General features: G+C 39.1%; 1 pseudogene; it reads right to left on the bottom strand.

The window, feature by feature from the left end:
* Nucleotides 1-609: 609 nt before the first annotated feature.
* Nucleotides 610-3,240, bottom strand: LOC129072139 (vomeronasal type-2 receptor 1-like; annotated as a pseudogene).
* Between the last annotated feature and the right edge of the window lie 14,044 nt (nt 3,241-17,284).

The raw sequence follows: 17,284 nt of genomic DNA, 5'->3' as shown, positions 1-17,284 counted from the left end.
CAAATTTCTAGATCAGACACCCATGAAATTAAAAAATAATATACTCAAGAGCCAGATTTTTTTACCCATCACTTTAGATCACTTGTGCCTGTCATATCCTCTACTATACACTCCTTGTACCAAAGCATACGAAATGTTTGAATGAAGTGATTTACAATGTCGTTAGTAACACATATTCTAATTCATTCTAAATGGTGTCTCCAGTAGAGTTCACACACCATGCCGAGACTACACTTCCAGGACTCAAACGCTCAGTATTACCCCTTTTAATTCATATGCACATAAATATATATAGGGACATATATATATGTCTGCTGCAGAGACAACCTGTAAAGGAATGTTCAACCATGTCACCATTGAAACTATTTTTTTACTTTTTTAACTGAATTCATTGGAGCAATGTTGGTAAATAAAATTATACAGGTTTCAGGTGTACAATTCTATGACATGTCATCTGTATATTGTATTGTGTGTTCACTGCCCTGAGTCAAGTGTCCTTCCATCACCATTGATCCTCCCTTTACCTCCTTCCACCCCCACCCCCTTTCCTTCTGGTAATCACCATACTGCTGTCTACATCTGTTCCACTGCAGCTTTGAATGCTCAGCTTTATTCTTCCAGAGCAGTCAGCACTGTGGTATTGCTAAGCTCACTGCTCACAGAGGCTGATGTCAGTTGGATGCTCTTATCTATAGCATTGATTCTTCCACCAACAGTTTCATTAGTGTTCCTCTTTGGCCTCAGCAAAATAATGAAGCACTTGGGAGAAAATACACAGCCCAGTAAACCATAGCTGGATGCCGAGATTGCAAATATTTCCTCAGCCACTTTAAACATGCCTTCGGTGGTCAAATAAACAGGAACAGAAGAGACCTAGATGATGAAAAAGACCAGCATCCCAAAGGTGATACATTTTCCTTCATAGTAATAATCAGGCAACCAGCGAGCCACAACTGTTATAAGAAAACATAGAGCAAAGACAGAAAGACATCAGTTCCAAATATAAAGCATAAAAATTCTATAGAACCTTCATCACATTCCAGAATGATATTTACATTTTGACCTTCCATGTTCTTGTACATCCTTTGGGGATTTCAATATTAAGTACATTGTGCATATGCCAATCTCAGAACAGAGATTAGCACAATGATTTTCTCATAAGGAGATGGATAGATATAAATCGGGCTTTGGATTTGGAAATTCTATAGACTAAAAACAGTGAAGTAGTCTTTCCAAGAATGCAAGACAGGCACAAAGAAAAGCCCAGAGCCAGAGGGACCTGGCGGGCCACACAGGACCCGTTGTGTGGCTTGCCAAGGAAAAGCACGGAAGACAGCAGCGTGACGACGGGAGAACCTGAGTGAGGAGGCTCAGCCCCCAGCCATTGACATTCACCAGCGGAGCGTGCCCGCACGTCACATACGCAATTGCAATTGCGACAGCCATCCCACAGCATCCGAAAGATGGAGAGAAGGACAAGTGCAAATCCCAGGGCCTCATCATAAGCAAGGAATCCCGCTTCTTTCGGCACACACTCGCTCTTTTGTTCTTGTGACCAATAGTCTTCACCACGATGATTACACTCCCTTTGACCCAAGGAACAAAAAACAGAGGATTGACTGCAAGGAAATCCAAACAACCCCCTTCATTGCTGAATAGCCCAGAGCAGCCAGAGGCCTAGTGAGATCCCTTTAAATAGACTACATCATATCTCCAAAAAAAACAAGGAGAACATGGTCTTGGAGTGTGCTGCTAACATTATAAATTGAGAATCATTTTCAATTTTAGAAATTCAGTCTCCCTTCCTTGTTTCAGGCTTTCCTGCATGGCGTTTGTGCAGAAGGACACCTTCTTCTTCCTCTTCCAATGATCTAATAGAGAAGGGAGGTGTATATCCTCATAAACCCCAGAACAATTCACAAAGTATTTCCCATGTGTGAGAACATTAAAACTATTAATGTGAAACAGTAAAAAGGATTATGACAGGGAGACAATTGATCAAAATATGAGTGTTTTCAGTCTTCCATGCAATATCACCCCTCCCTACCGAAGAGGGTTTTGTCTTTGCCCAGTCTGCTTTGCCCTCCAGATGCACCCTCCCGATGCTGATCAGAGAGAGTAAGTAGAGAAGGCCTGAGAAGAAGGGAAACAAACTTAACAACCATGTTAACTAAGGTTGAGGAAACGTTTGGGGCACTTAGCTGGGCAAAAGCTCTAAGGGAGAACGTTGTGACATAAGAAGTTCTTTGAGATGAATTTGTGGTAGATTATGAAATAGATCTTTTTCATATTCTTTGAAAGATGCAGACGCAGACTAGAATTCCCTTTCAACCACTCTGACTGCTGGACTGGACTGGTCTTGATGTAGCTGGGCAGAGGCTAGGCCACGTAGGGTCCCAGGGGTTGTTCAGTGGACGTTGTGCTTGTTTTCCATTTGGGAAAAATTTTAATATTTAAAAATCTTCTTTTAAATAAATTTTTATTTGGTACCTTTTGACAAAAGACAAGTATAATTTGTATTATCTTTAACAGAAGGTAGAGGTTAAAATAAACCTCCTCCAACATGCTTCATAAGGCTAAGCACACCAAGCCCAACTAAGATCCTGGTCATGAAGAGCAGCAGCTCAGCAGGCATAGTGAAGAATTCACAGGGCAGTGGTTATAGAACTCATTTGTCCCACAAACCTTGAGAAATGAGGGCTTTAAGCCAATTGTCTTTAGGGATGGAATTCTTGATCTTGTAGTTACAAATTAGAAATCATTTGGTAAAACACAGAACTAAAATTCACTTATTTTTCCATCTACTCTTTTTTTATAATTAATGTTTAATATATTTCAGGAATCAAAATAATTTCAAATACTTTTTATGAATCCATGTATTCACAGTTCACATTTTTTAAAAAATGTCCTCTCCAATTCTTGGATACAGTTCTTTTTCCTGCAGCAGCTTTAGAACTAAAACCCAATATTATGCTTTTTTCACATTGCACAGAACATCTAATGGTCTGATGGACTATAATGATTTTCATGAGGAGTTGTTCATACCTCTTTTCATAGAAGCTTCCTAAGAATCTTTTGCCAAAACATGTTTCATCTAATTGCATTTTTATATCAATGAAAAATAATGACCATATGTACCTGGTCCCTGGGACACGTACCCATCAGCACATAGTATGCAGTCAAAGCAGCAAATTGGTTCCCCCTGACAAATCCCCTTCCGGGTCCCAGGAGGGCGCACATTGGCGCACGCTGAGTAGGGAAGCCAGCGAAGACAAATGCAGCGCGTGTAACAGCCCTTTGTCACCACCACTTGTGGAGCTAAGAGAGTTCACATCTGGATTTCTGTGGACGTCTTGTGACTTCTTGGGAGACCCAGACAGCTGGGCAAAGATAATAGATAAAGAGAGAGGGACAACATGAAAAGCTAAAAATCAGTCGTGTGGTTGACTTTGGATATGCTAAGCTACTCCTAAAGCTCGAGCTTTCCAACTTTAGGGACTCAGACTAGATCCCATGTCCCTGAGACTCTGGGGAGGGAATAATTTGACAAATTTATTCCTGTTTGGGAGGGGCCTGTGACCCCAAAATTATCCTGAGAGCCTGAAAAGGATTTCTTCTCACAAGATCGTCCCAGTATAGTCTGAAAGCCAAGTATGTGTAATAGTAGAAAAGAAAAATGAAAGATCTGCTCCCTGGGAATAATTGGCACACCAAAAAGGAAAAGTGCGTGAGGCACAGCGCTGGGCTGTTTTCTCACAAAATGTGTAGGCATCTCAATGGCAAACACAGGCTTCCATTCACATTCTATATGGATGTGGGCCTTGCGACCCACTACAAATATGTTTGTAAATCAGTTTATAGTGTAACATAAATGAGGAGCTTCCTCTTTAAACGGGAGATAAAATATATTTTCTTTTTATTTATTTTTATTGAATTTATTAGGATGACATTGGTTAATAAAATTATATAGGTTTCAGGTGCACAATTCTATAATCCATCATCTGTCTATTGTATTAGCAAAGATTCATTTTGGAAAATAAATAATCACCTTTACATTTATTTTGGAAATCAGAATTTTCTTATGTAAAATCTGAATTAGATAACAAAGGAATATATGCATTAGAAGTCTGAGTTCAGTTGTGGTATGTAACGTTACTGAAGCACCAGTGTATATTAGCACAATACACAATAGGTAGGCTTCTTATAAGATGTGTGTGTGTGTGTGTGTGTGTGCACGCACGCACAGGATGAACTGGATTTCCTCTCCCTTGACCCAGTCTTCTGAAAAGAGCTCTCAGCCCACTTCTCTTTGTAAATCACCATGAACAATGAGCTGAGGCCTTTTATTTCATTTCTCAATATACCTTCCCTGGTCCACTCTTACGATCTAGTTTTCAGCCTTAATCAGGTCATGGCTCTCCTGTCTCCTGTCCTATCCAGTAAGCCAAAGTCCGGTACTATCCAGTAAGGCCCTACCTGACTTCCCTCTCTCTTCCTCCTCCACTACCCTCCTTCTCTCTCGCCCTTTCCAGCCACACTGACCTTTTTGGTGCTCTTCTGAGAACCCAAGCATGTCCCTGCCCTGGAGGCTTAGAAGTTGCTGCTCCCTCTGCCTGACCTGCTCTGGCTGAGAGAATGCTGGGATTCACTTCCTCAAGGCTTTTATTCAAATATGCCCCCTTGAGGCCTTTCTTCACCGCCTTATGTGATATTACAACACTCACACCGGTGCCCTCTAGCTCAGCCCCTGCTATTTTTTTCCCTGTAACATTATCACCCTTTAAGATAATATAATTTATCTACTTATCTTGTTTATTGCCTATTTTCTCCCAGTTAGATGTTAGCTCCATTAGGCAGGGATTTGTTCTGGTTTGTACACTGCTATATTCCCAATTCCTAGAAGTGTCAAGCACACATCATATTGTGCTGAATAAATATTTGCTCAGCAACTTAATTAGTTAGGTTGTAGGTGCTATGAGGACAGTAGGTTTTTTGCAATGCTTAACACAGAGGTGAACTTATAGTAGATGCTTAGCAAATCTGTGTTGAACTCCATTCGAACCAATTTTATTATGCAAATATATCCCCGATTTTAATAAAGAAGATGAGAAAAATAAAATTACTATGCTCTAATGAAGCAATATTAAAATTGAAATCTACTACTACACTTTATTATTTTTCCATCAATTTTTAGTAGAAGGAGCATTTGATGAATTTTTGTATATACAAGGGGTAACATCTTCTATTTTTTAATGCAAAAGGGTATGTTGAGTATCTACTATATGCCTACCATTAGGAATATAAAAGTGTCTCCATTCAGAGAAAGAGCTCTGGGCCACAGAAAACGGTTTGTAGTCTGGGTCTAGGGCAGCTCTGTGTTTCTGCAGTGACAGAGGTTCTGTGTGTCTCTGCTAGCCGATGCGATAGCCTCTACCCACATACGGCTCCCTGAGCACTTGAAATGCAGCTAATTCACATTAAGTATGTGCACCTGTACATAAGGAACTGCATTGTTAATTTTTTAAATTAATTATATTTTAAAAGCTACATGGAACTAGGGGCTATTGTATTGGACAGCAGCTCTAAGTCAAAGAAATAAAATGCCCCAAGAATGGCAAACATCAAAAAAGTTTTTATTTTTATATCCTGTCGTAAGTTATTCAAATGCCGCTTCAGAGGGCCAAGAAAGGGAGGAATTAGTGTGTATGTATGCATGTGGGTGTATGCTTTTGTGAGTATGTGTGAGTTTATACATGTTCAGCTACCCAAGGAAAACAAAAAGAAAAAAAAAAGATTAAGAGAGATCAAATAAAAGAGGTCCTCCTAGGTGTCTGGAACTCATAGCTGCTCAGAAATCTTAATTTCCTTGCCAGTTATCTGTAGATCCTTTCCCAGCATAATTTGAAAGACTGGAGATCTCAGCCCTCAGCTCAAAAGGGACACACAAGAAGGGGGAAGATAAATTAAAAAACAAGGTGATAAAAAGACACACACACCTAAAAAAATTCTTTAGGCAGCAAATTTAAAACACCGGCTATCCTGACACACACTTTCAGCTCGCTCTCTCTCTCTCTCTCTCTCTCTCACTCTCTCTCTCTCTCTCTCTGGTTCCTTTATTCCAAGATTCACGTGGGAGATTAAATTGCCAATGTTTTTCCACCACCCTATCACCTTACTGTAACCTACAGGTCACCCTGTAGTAAACACTAAACTAGAATATCGAAAGCACTATAGCCCTACTCTCGTGCAACTAACATTTCATTAAGGGTAAAAAGTTCAGCTGTCTGGTTTCTTCTTAACTTCTGGTTAGTGATGGGGTTTCTCCTTAACTTTCCCCAGCATGTCTCTGGGTGCTGTCTTTACATTATATACCCAGGGGACCCCCGTCTCTAGCTCACCAACCATTTCTCAGTCCTACATGTCAAGATCTGCTGTTGCAAAATAAAGAAACAAAATAGAAACAAACTCACAGATACAAAGAACAGACGGAGGGTTGCCAGAGCCAAAGGGAATTGGAGCACTGAGTGAAAAAGGTGAAGGGATTAAGAAGTACAAATTGGTAGCTGCAAAATAGTCATGGAGATGTAAAGTACAGCATGGGGAATATAGTCAGTAATATTGTAATAACTACCTGTGGTGCCAGGTGGGGACTGGAAATATCAAGGGGAGGGGGGTCCCTTTATAAAGGATATGATTATCTACCCACTGTGCTGAACACCTGAAAGGAATACAAAATAATATTGAATGTCAACTGTAATGGAAAAATAATTTTTTAAAAAAGCAAAGCTCTCTTGTTAGTATAAGAAGAGAAGGAATAAAATTGTAATAATAGCTTATGAATGTCTAAACATTGTGTTGTGTACCTGAAACTAAATTATATTGTATGTCGACTGTAATTGAAAAAGAAAAAATTATTTAAAAAAATAAATTTTCAAAACTAAATAAAATAAGTTTTAAAAATATTCTTAATCAAACAAGTGTAATAAGTAATAATAAATAGTAAAAGAACTCATTATTGATAGTGAAGCCATGAAATAAGAGCTTTTTATCTAGGGTAAGTACTTTGTATCAAAAACCAATATATTTAAACCTCAAACCTTACTTCTGCTACTTCTCAGAACAATTTTGAGAACAATATTTTGGAAGGAATTTTGAAACTTATTAAACTCATCTTTCTCCCCTATAATCTCTCAACAAAAGATTTTACATGATATATTAAAGTTATTTACATGCATGTGCACCCATACATACACCATGCTGGGAGCCAGTGTTCCCTACCTCAAATTATATTATGAATTTGTGAACCCTCCTTCTCATTCTTTGATCTTGGAAATATATACAAAGAAAAAATGGAGGAAGAAGTGAAATCTCTCTAGAACTACTGCCAGAGAGAGTAGGAGGGACTTCTGGGTTGCCCCAGGGAAACAGTTGCTACTAAACTGTGTATCTCTATGCACACCCTCTGAAAAAGATCATAGATAGTTTTAAAATAAAAAAAAATCATTTATGACCCACAACTGCAGCATCATAAAGAGCCTGAGAATATGATGAACTTCATACAGGGTCCGGTACAAAGAATGTCCCTCTTTTATTACAAAATATTTTATTATAAAATCATAAGCATGTAGTTCTGTAACATAAAAATATCACACTCAAGCACACCACATGACATTTTAGGTGAAATGTTCAAATTGCTGTCCATCTTGTGCAAGACATTCACATGCCCTACCAACCACACTCATGCAAGCCTTGCTTCTGCCAGACCTTGTAGTTGTCTGCAGAGAAATATCCACTAAATTCCAGCAAGGCCATGTCTAGGGTTCCCTCCTCAAACCTGGGTATGTGGGAAATGAGAGGAGTCCAGGAAAACTGTCAGGGAAGAGGAGGAGTGAGCAGAGAACCTAAGGTTCATTGAGAATAGACAAAATCAATCCTAGGAAGAAAACGCCTGTCCTACATTAAAACAGGTCCAAAATCTTGTAGAAACCACACTGGCCATAGAGAAAGATCTTGCAAGTGGGACCCACAGAGACAGTTTTCAGGCAGGTCCCACTTCAGTGGGACTAAGAGATAGAGAGAGGAAGAAGTGCCCTTTAAAGACGTGGTAGAAAGGGAAAGAAGAAAAAGGGGAAATTTAAGAAATCCTGCAGAAATAAACTGCTCTTCACTTTAGTAACAGAGGAAGGCAGTCTTGAAATAGGGACTTGTAAGACACTCAAAGTTCTCATCCTTGGCCGTAAAAATAAACAGAAAATTATGCCTTGATAGAGGTTTACTATAGATAGAAAACAGAAAATGAAAATCAAAACATTGCAACAGATTAAAATTCCCCTCCAAAAAAAAATATACACACGGCTGGCAGAAGAATACTGCAGCACAGCACTTTAAGTAAATATACTAGCACTGCAATTAAATATTCTCAGGAAAGCATTTGGAGATGTACAAAAATATTTCATTTGAAATAAATCAGATACTTAAAATTAAAAACATAAATGGGTATAAAACTGGAAGAAATTTTTCAAAGTTTATTTCAGTCAGAAAAGAAACTTTAAAAAAGACAAAATTGTTTTAGATATTAAGATAAAAGTTATAAGGCATTAAAAAATGATTATATTTGAATAAAAATTTAATAGGAGGTATTGAATAAAGTCAGGAAAACAACGAAGAGAATAAGGTTGTGATAAAGAAAGAGGCAAAAATGATCAGAGAGAAAGTTGAATAAAATGGAAGAATGACAAAGGAAATCAAACACAAAGGAAATCAGACAAAGAAAACATAATAGAATTGATGCTTAAAACTATAATCCCAGAAAATGTTCTAAAAACAAAAGATCTGAACCCATATATAGGAAAGATATGTACTGTACTTGGGAAAATTGACTTGGAATAATCAGCTCTAGGTGTCTGGTATTTCCAAGTGCCTGAAATGAAATGGAAATGCAATTCTCTGTGTATGTAAAGAAAATAAAATGTCAGAGTAACTAACCTCTGATGATTCTGTGTTCCAAAATATGGTCACGTTCTTTTTCATCACAAGTTCAACCTTAGAGTCAGTGAATATATATTCTCCAGCCTTCACAAAGGCAATCTCCCCATCGCCACATAATTGCCAACTTAGAATATCATAGTATCTAGTCACATCTCCATTTTTATCAGTTTCTATATTCATTCCATTATGAATAGTAAACTTAAGTGTCTTCAAATAGTACATTAACTACAAAAGAAGGGGGGAAACAACAGAGAGAAAAGCAATTTGTAAAAATTGGCCTAGAAAACAGGGTCTATAAAAATAATCTCAAAATTAATCTAAGTCATGGGATCGGATATTTTTCCTTTTTCTCTACCTAAGCTATCTAATATGACAACTTCTAGCCACATGTGACAATTAAAACTTGAAAGTCGCTGGCCAAGTCAGAGAAAGACAAATGCCATATGATTTCACTCATATGTAGAATGAATGAACAAACTGAACTAACAAGCAAAATAAAGATAGACTCATGGATAGAGAGCAGGATGACAGCGGCGGGGGGCTGGGGGGGCGGTGGAAGAGGAGAGGGATTGAGCAAAAGGGAAAAAGGACCCATGACCATGGACAATGGTGTGGTAATAGCGGTGGGGAGAGAGGTATAAGGGGACTAAACAGCAATGGGAAAATATAATTAAAATCATTTAAAAATAAATAAAGTGAATTTTACCCGTTTCCAAAAGAAAGAGAGAAAGAGAGGAAGGAAGGGAGGAAGGAAGGAAGGATGGAAGGAAGGAAGGAAGGAAGGAGGGAAGGAAGGAAGGAAGGAGGGAAGGGAGGGAGGGAGGGAGGAGGGAAGGGAGGGAGGAAGGAGGGAAGGAAGGAGGCTGGCCAAATTGAGATGGGCTCTAAGTATGAAATACGCACTGGGTTTGCAAAGTCTTAGTTCAAAGAAAATGAAAATCTCATTAATAATTTCATATTAATATTTTATATTATGATATTATGACCACATGTTAAACTATTATTGGTGGTTATATAAAATATAATTAAATTTAATTTCATCTGTTTCTTTTTATTCTTCTAATTTGGTTACTAGAAATTTTTAAACTCCCTTCGTGACTCATATATTTCTATTGGACAGCGCTGATCTATACTAAGGCAAAGGGGTGCCTAATATTTCCTAATACTGCGATATCTAGGAAAGAAGGATATTTTGACTTGCCTCTTAGATTTCTTGCACTTACAGGTGCCAGTCTGCCCTACCACCGCCAGTCCCTCCCCTATATGTCAGGCGCTAGAGATATGAAGGACAACAAGATCTATTCCCTACTCTTGTCACATTATTAAAAGAGACTGAAAATTAAGTGCAGTTGGAATCAATTTGGAAATAAAAATACAAGTGAAGATGCCGTGGTTCTAGCTACTGTGGACTTGGAGTGACAAGCAATTTAATGTTGTTGGAGAAAAAAGGGCTGAGGGTCACAAAAGGAGGAACAGAGTCAGAGGTGCTGACAGGGTCCAGGTCATGGAGGGCTGGCAGAGCCAGACCAGGGACGCCGGGCTTTATGCTTTCTAGGTAAGAGGGCAGCAACTGAAGGGTGTAAGCAGAGGAGCACTCTGATTAGGTGTGCATCCTGGCGAGACCATTCGGGCTACTGTGTCCCAGCGTGGATTGCTGGGACATCAGACCTGAGACAAGAGACATGAAGGCTGTATTTCCAAGAGGGCACCCAATAATCTCCACCTGCTGGTCTCACGCCTTTGCATGACCCCTCCCACCCTGCATAAAGACTACATATTCCAGTTTCCCTTGCAGTGAGACATGAGCATAAAACTAAATTCTGGCTAATGGGTGTAAGAAGAATTGTATGTAATTTCCAAGAAATATCCTTAAATGGACAAATGTATACATCTTTGCCCTTTCTCCTTCCTGGCAGTTAAAGTGTAGACATGACAGTGAGCCATTTGAGATTGCGAAGTGAACCCACACACTGAGGACAGAGAAATGAAAAAGTAGAAGGAAACTGGATCCATGAGTCACTTTTTCAGTTTTAGAATGTTAGTCTCTAGCCCTGATTGCTGTGGCTCAGTGGATTGGGCGTCATCTGGCAACGCAAAAGCTCACCAGTTCAATTCCTGGTCAGAGCACATGCCTGGCTTGTAGGTTTGATCTCTGGCTGGGGCATGTACACAGGAAAAACAAAACAAAACAAACAAAAAGAAATCTATATTGCTTAAGGCATTATTTTGGGGGTCTTCTGTCCAGAAGTCACAATAAACCTTATGATAACCCTGTCAACAAATGGGAACTTAAAAATGCCCATTTAGGTCACACAAGAAAGCCATTCTTTTCAGTGAGCATGTGATAAAATCATGTTTATTAAATACAAAAGTAAATCAAAGGTTTTATTAGCATGCACTCTTTTCATGTCAAACCATATCATGAAGTAAAACAAACAACAGCTCATCTCCCAAGGCTCAAAGACAGGTATATGTGCACAGTGGCTTCCTACAATATATGACCCATATCCTTCTTCACATCGACTTAGACCATCCAACGTGTAAGCCATAAAATACACAGCTTTTTTGACATTGTCTGTAATTCTTAGCTGAGACACATCCAGACAAATATTTTTAAGACCTTCCAACTTCTCCTTTACAGTACAGAATGTGTCAGATGTGGCATATAATCTGTCTTCTTTACCCATCATATTCGCCCTGTGGTGAGTGTGGTATGGAACACAACTATTGGGTCAAGTACAGTTAAAAGCAGTTTGCCAAAATTCAATGGTCAGAACATCATTTGGATCCTTGCCAGGATGAATATCATAAAGAACTTCTTTTAATCCTGTTATATCAGCTCTTGGTATTACAAATCCAGTGCTTCCACCAAAATATGGGAAATATTCAGGCCTTGCACTGAGGACTGAGGTAATCCAGGCTTTGCTCACTGTCCATGTTCTGTCAGCTATATTGTGGTAAACCATTTCCAGCACAAAAGGACTGATTCGGTATCAGATGCACAATGTACAATGATTCTGGCAGTGGATTTGTTTATAGTGTTGATAGCTTTTTGCATTTTATTATTGGAATAGACTTTGGGGATGGTTTCAGAGAATGCGATACAGAGGTTGGCACGCTCCATTTTTTCCTTAAAAATTTTTAGTCCATATTTTCCATAATCATCATCAGCTGTAATGGCACTGACCCAGACTCAACCGAAGTGTTGAATAAGATTTACCATGGCCTCTGACTGGAATTTATCACTGGCTACTGTATGAAGATAAGATGGAAACTTGTATTTGTCACTAAGCATTGAGCAGGTAGTAGCATTGTCCACCTACAATTGAAAATATTCATGCATTTATTAGGAAGCAATAGCATAATCTCAAATTACACAATTTCCAAATATTTTTATTGGTGAGTGAGAGAACTTAACAGTTCTTCTCCTTTTATTCTCACATCCTTCCACAGATAAAATGACATCTACTCCCCTTCCTACTCAGTGGGTGGGGACTACTGAGGGAACACTTTGGGCTTCCTTTTCCACCCTTTTCCCATCTCACCCAAGGGAGGTGGAGGAGCTAATTACTAAGATAATTAGCATTCAGTGCACTACTCTTCATAGGTGGGGTCACAGCATTCATTGAAAAGGAGTTTGTCTGCCTTTTCATCTATGTTCCCCTGAGACTAGATGTGTGAGGAGAGCCATCCTGACTTTTTCAGATCTAACTCATCTCTCCCTCTTCTCTCGCTCTCTCTCTCGCTCTCTCTCTCTCTCACCATAACTATTTTCCCTCTTTCTCTCCCCTCCTCTTTCCTTGCTTCTCTCTGTCAGGACTTTTAAATATTTTGGTTACAAGACTCAGATTGAGAAAGCTGGTAGGAAGCACCACTTCAACCTCTGGTCTAAGTCATGTTCAGCCAAGTTACTAGAAGCCCTCCTTTTATAGATAACTAGAGAAGTGTTTTTTCTCATTTTGCTAGGTCACACTCTCCCCCAACCCATCCCATTTTCATTCCATGTTATTAACTCACACATCACCTGCAACAGAACCTCCTATATTATGACTTCATAGCTTCATGACTGTTGATTCTTTCATAGGTGACAGAATAGTCCTATTTTCTCTTTTCTCTACCCTTTGTCCTATTCTTATTCCTTTGACTAAAGTTTACATTCTTTGGAAACTCATAAGCAGCGACATCAGGGAAGCCATATGGAGGGGGTAAAGTCTCATTTACGATGCTGAGACACCTGGTTTTTAATTCCGGCTGCATAATTAGTATAAGATTATAGACAAGTCATTTAAACTTTCTGACCCTGTTTCCCTTCAAGTAAAATAAGGCTAATGATATCTATATCTCAAATACATTAAGTATACTTAATATATACTTAGGATATTATAAAGAATAATATGTTATATAAAATACATGTTCTATATTTTAATGATTTGATATTCTCAGTATCTTAAGTGAAACAACAAATGTGAAAGTGTTGAAAAAAGATTTCTTTTATCTTTTATGTAGATTTACTACAAGGATTTAAGTGGGAAAATCTGTACTCTAGAAGTTTCTAACCAATGCCTGGGCCACAGTTGTTCAGGGGAAGGGAGAGTTCGCAGCAGCCATAGTCTGAGCCTCATGAATTCCACACCCGAGGCATCAGCTGTGTCACTCGGCCCCTCCTCGTGCTTCTGTTTCTCAGTATTTTCCTGCTCCTTCTGCATCTGAATTTGCGGCTTTATAAGAAATACTACGTAAATGCCCCTTTTCACAATTATTTCAAATTCTCCCATTACTCAGTAACACAACTAAGCTTCATTATCATTCATATTAATAAACCTTGCCTATTGATACTATAATGGCCCATCCTTAAAAATAACTATAGAACTTCATTTATATTTTCTTAATAACCCATTCTTCCTAATGTTATCTATTCTTAAATGGCAATGTGTCACTGTGTCTGAATTTAAAATAACCCGTACAGCTAGCCTCCCAATGCTCTAGCTATCTTGTGACATTTCCAGGCTCATTTCAGTATGTTAGTGTATAGAACAAGAAGGGTCACGAATAATAAGCATTAATACAGACAAGAAACAAAATACGTTCCTTATACCATCAATCAACCAACGAACCAAGAAGTATTTCTCCATCGTCTACTCTGGGCGTCACCCCATGCTGCAGCGTGTAGTGCCTAGTGAGATGTTAACATACGAATCACTAGATCGCAGCCTCAAGCCAAGAATTAATGAGGGACCCAGAGGGATGTGGAAGAGTGTGAAGTCACCTCTGCAGGCATCAAGCCACACTTACTGAGGCAGCATCCAACAGAGTAACTGGGGGCAGCAGCATCACCACCATCCCTGTTGGTCTCTGCATCTTCTGCCAGCTCACCTGACCTCCTTACTGTTTGCTACAATGTCCACAAACAGAGCTTGTGTCTCTTTATAAATTAGTACCTAGCACAACAACCTGAGGCACCTGAGGTATATAATCGAGCCCAAAACTTCTAGAAGAAGCAGTTGGTAAGGACGATCCACCTGCTCCAACAACTCCTGCCAGAAATGCTCCAGTGCTGTTTCTGAGGTTGGGCTGGTTTTCTTCCTGCCCTGTAAGGAAGGAGTACGAACGCTGCTTCCACAGACTTCGGGATGCTGAAACAGGTGTCGAAGATCTGATAGCTCAAAGTGATGTTGGCCAAAATATCCCTCCTCTCGTTAATCTCCTTGATCATGTGAATCATAGCTTTCATCTAGCGGAATTCCCAAAAGTTAAACCTGCAAAGGAAATAGATTTTGTAAGGCATTTTCAGGAGGATCTTTGTTGGGGTGAAAGAAGATTTTATCTGGGGTTGGTGTGAAGAACATTTTGCCAAAATATCAGCAGGTACTGCACTTGCCTCAGCATGTTAGTATTTCATAAATGATGTTGCAAACTTTAAGTATTCATGTATGAATCATATTCATTATTGATTGTTTTGGGTTGTGAAGCACCTTTTGGGATGTTGTCTTGCTTTATATATCTTTCATGTGATGTAATCTCCCCAAACTTCCAATTATGTCTTTTCACAAAAATACCAATTCTCTCCACCACCTGCACCAATAATCCCTCAAGATACTCCCCCCATTCATTGGAAGTTCCTGGTGCCATAGGACCTTCCAGCCCCTCCTCCATAGCTTCCTATAGGTTTCTCTTGTTTTTTCTGGACATAATAATAAAAGTTATATAAGTACATGAAAATAGTTACACTAGAAATACATCAAAGCAGTACATAAAATGTATACAGACTATATATACCATGACTCCAATTTAATAGTTTTCCCTGCTACAATTTGATTGTTAACTTCAAGAGATTTTTAAATTAAGAAAATGTCTCCATCTGACCATTCTCACAGATAATCATGAATAAGATGCCTTTCTTTCCATTCCCTAGCCGTTAAAGAAGAAAATATTTCTCTCGCAGTCTCTCACCACATTTTTTCAATTTCTTCTCTATAAGAAAATAATCATTCTAGTCCTAACTCTCTTTCTTCCCAGTTTTAACCAAACTTTAACCTATTTGAAAGCAAAGACCTCAAGATTTTTTTCTCTTATTATCTTCTGTACCTATAGTATCAAATTCCATATCTTCTAGTCAATAAATATTTTTAATTAAATGTATAACAGCAAATAGCAGATTAGATTTCTCCTCCATGTCTTTTTCACTGATTAGCTTCGTTGAGCTTTGTTTTTCATTTAATATGTAGTTTTTCAGTTCCACTGGTGCTAGACACTCTCAGTACAACAGTGAATTAGCTGAGCACTGCGGTGTTCAAGTGAAGAAGCATAAAAATAGCCAAGTGATGCACCAAATGGTTTTTTAAAAACAACAAGAGGGTACACACAGGGACCACGAGATGCAAGATAGGGGTACCTCACCCTGGAGGATTTAACAGCCAGGCTGGGGAGTGAAGGGCAACATAAAACCAGGAGATGGGTGCTGCCGGCCGAGAGGAGAGTATGTGTCAGGGCAGGACGCAAGGAGGACCCGAAACACCCCGGCAGTGGAAGGGTCAGTGCGTTTGGAGGGTACGAGTGTGAGGGGCACCGGGACGAGGAGCCTGGAGAACCAGAAGATGCCAGAACATGGCAGGTTTCCAAGTGTACACAGGTGACAATACAAATTCAAATACACATTTTGAAATAAATACAGCAGTATCTTTTTACAGGTAATATCGCATTACATTGCAAGAGCTAGAAAGTTGTTCACCAGCTTTGAATTAATAATTGTGCCCCTGAGAGTTTTATCTGAACAACTGTTCTTCCCCAAGGAAAAGGCTGGGTATGCCTCAACCTGCTCGTCCCAAAATTAGTTCGAATATTGAAAAGCTGGAAAGAACCTACATACTCCATGAGAGTAAATCATGGTACATGGACTTGATGGGTGCATTTTCTATCATTAAAAAACCATAATTAGTGAAATTACACAGCAGCATGCTTATAATATGAAGTGCAACAGGCCAGATGCAAAGTGGCTGCCATATTATAATTAAAACTACATGCAAATTACATGAACATTTGCATAAGTATTAGCAGGGAAAAATGTTGAATGAACACAGTATAATCACTGGAAGGTTAGGATCTGGGATGTTTCTCTTTCATTCATTGATTCCCATTATATTGACAGTATTGTTGTACAATGTATACCTTTTTGCTCCCAGAAAATACTTCTAAATTTTAACTTTGTTTAGATCAACCGAAACAAGAATTAAAATACTCTCTTCCTCCTTCCATTTCATCATCTTCCTCTGCTCCGAACACCATTTTCAAAATAATAGAATAACTTCCTAGTCAGTACAGTTTAGCTGATAGTCAAGCGCAACTAATATATCGTTAAAGTGGTGGGTTTCAAATGAGCCATCTCCAAACCCTAACCTGAATTTCTAGATCACGTCTAGTTAAAGGTTAATGAAGCCAAAATGAAATTCTGTGTGGTAAGGCCCTGAACCCCGCCCAGGCCAGGCTGGCCGCGCGGGCTCCCGCACCGCGACCGCGACGGCTCCCCCCTGCGGTCGACTCCCCCACGGGGACGGCTTCCCTAGCAGGACAGAGAGTCGCATTACACGGAGGCGCCGTAAGAAGCTTGGAGAACATTGGGGTTGGGTACGTACAGGAGGAAACCGATGAGAGTTCTGGGTGGAAAGAAATTATATAATTCTAATTTTAAAAATATATCAAAAAATTTTAAATATTGAATGCTGTTAACATCCAAAACATATAGGTATATGTAGGATGGACTGAAGTGCTAGGGAAAGTTTTAGCCTGGTCTAGCATGAAG

Source organism: Pteronotus mesoamericanus, unplaced genomic scaffold, assembly GCF_021234165.1.
Source record: "Pteronotus mesoamericanus isolate MK-2021 breed Mesoamerican mustached bat unplaced genomic scaffold, CSHL_Meso_final contig_116, whole genome shotgun sequence".
Taxonomy (NCBI): Eukaryota; Metazoa; Chordata; class Mammalia; order Chiroptera; family Mormoopidae; genus Pteronotus; species Pteronotus mesoamericanus.
The sequence above is the reverse complement of the archived record's forward strand: the minus strand, read 5'-3'. Positions and strand labels throughout refer to the sequence as shown.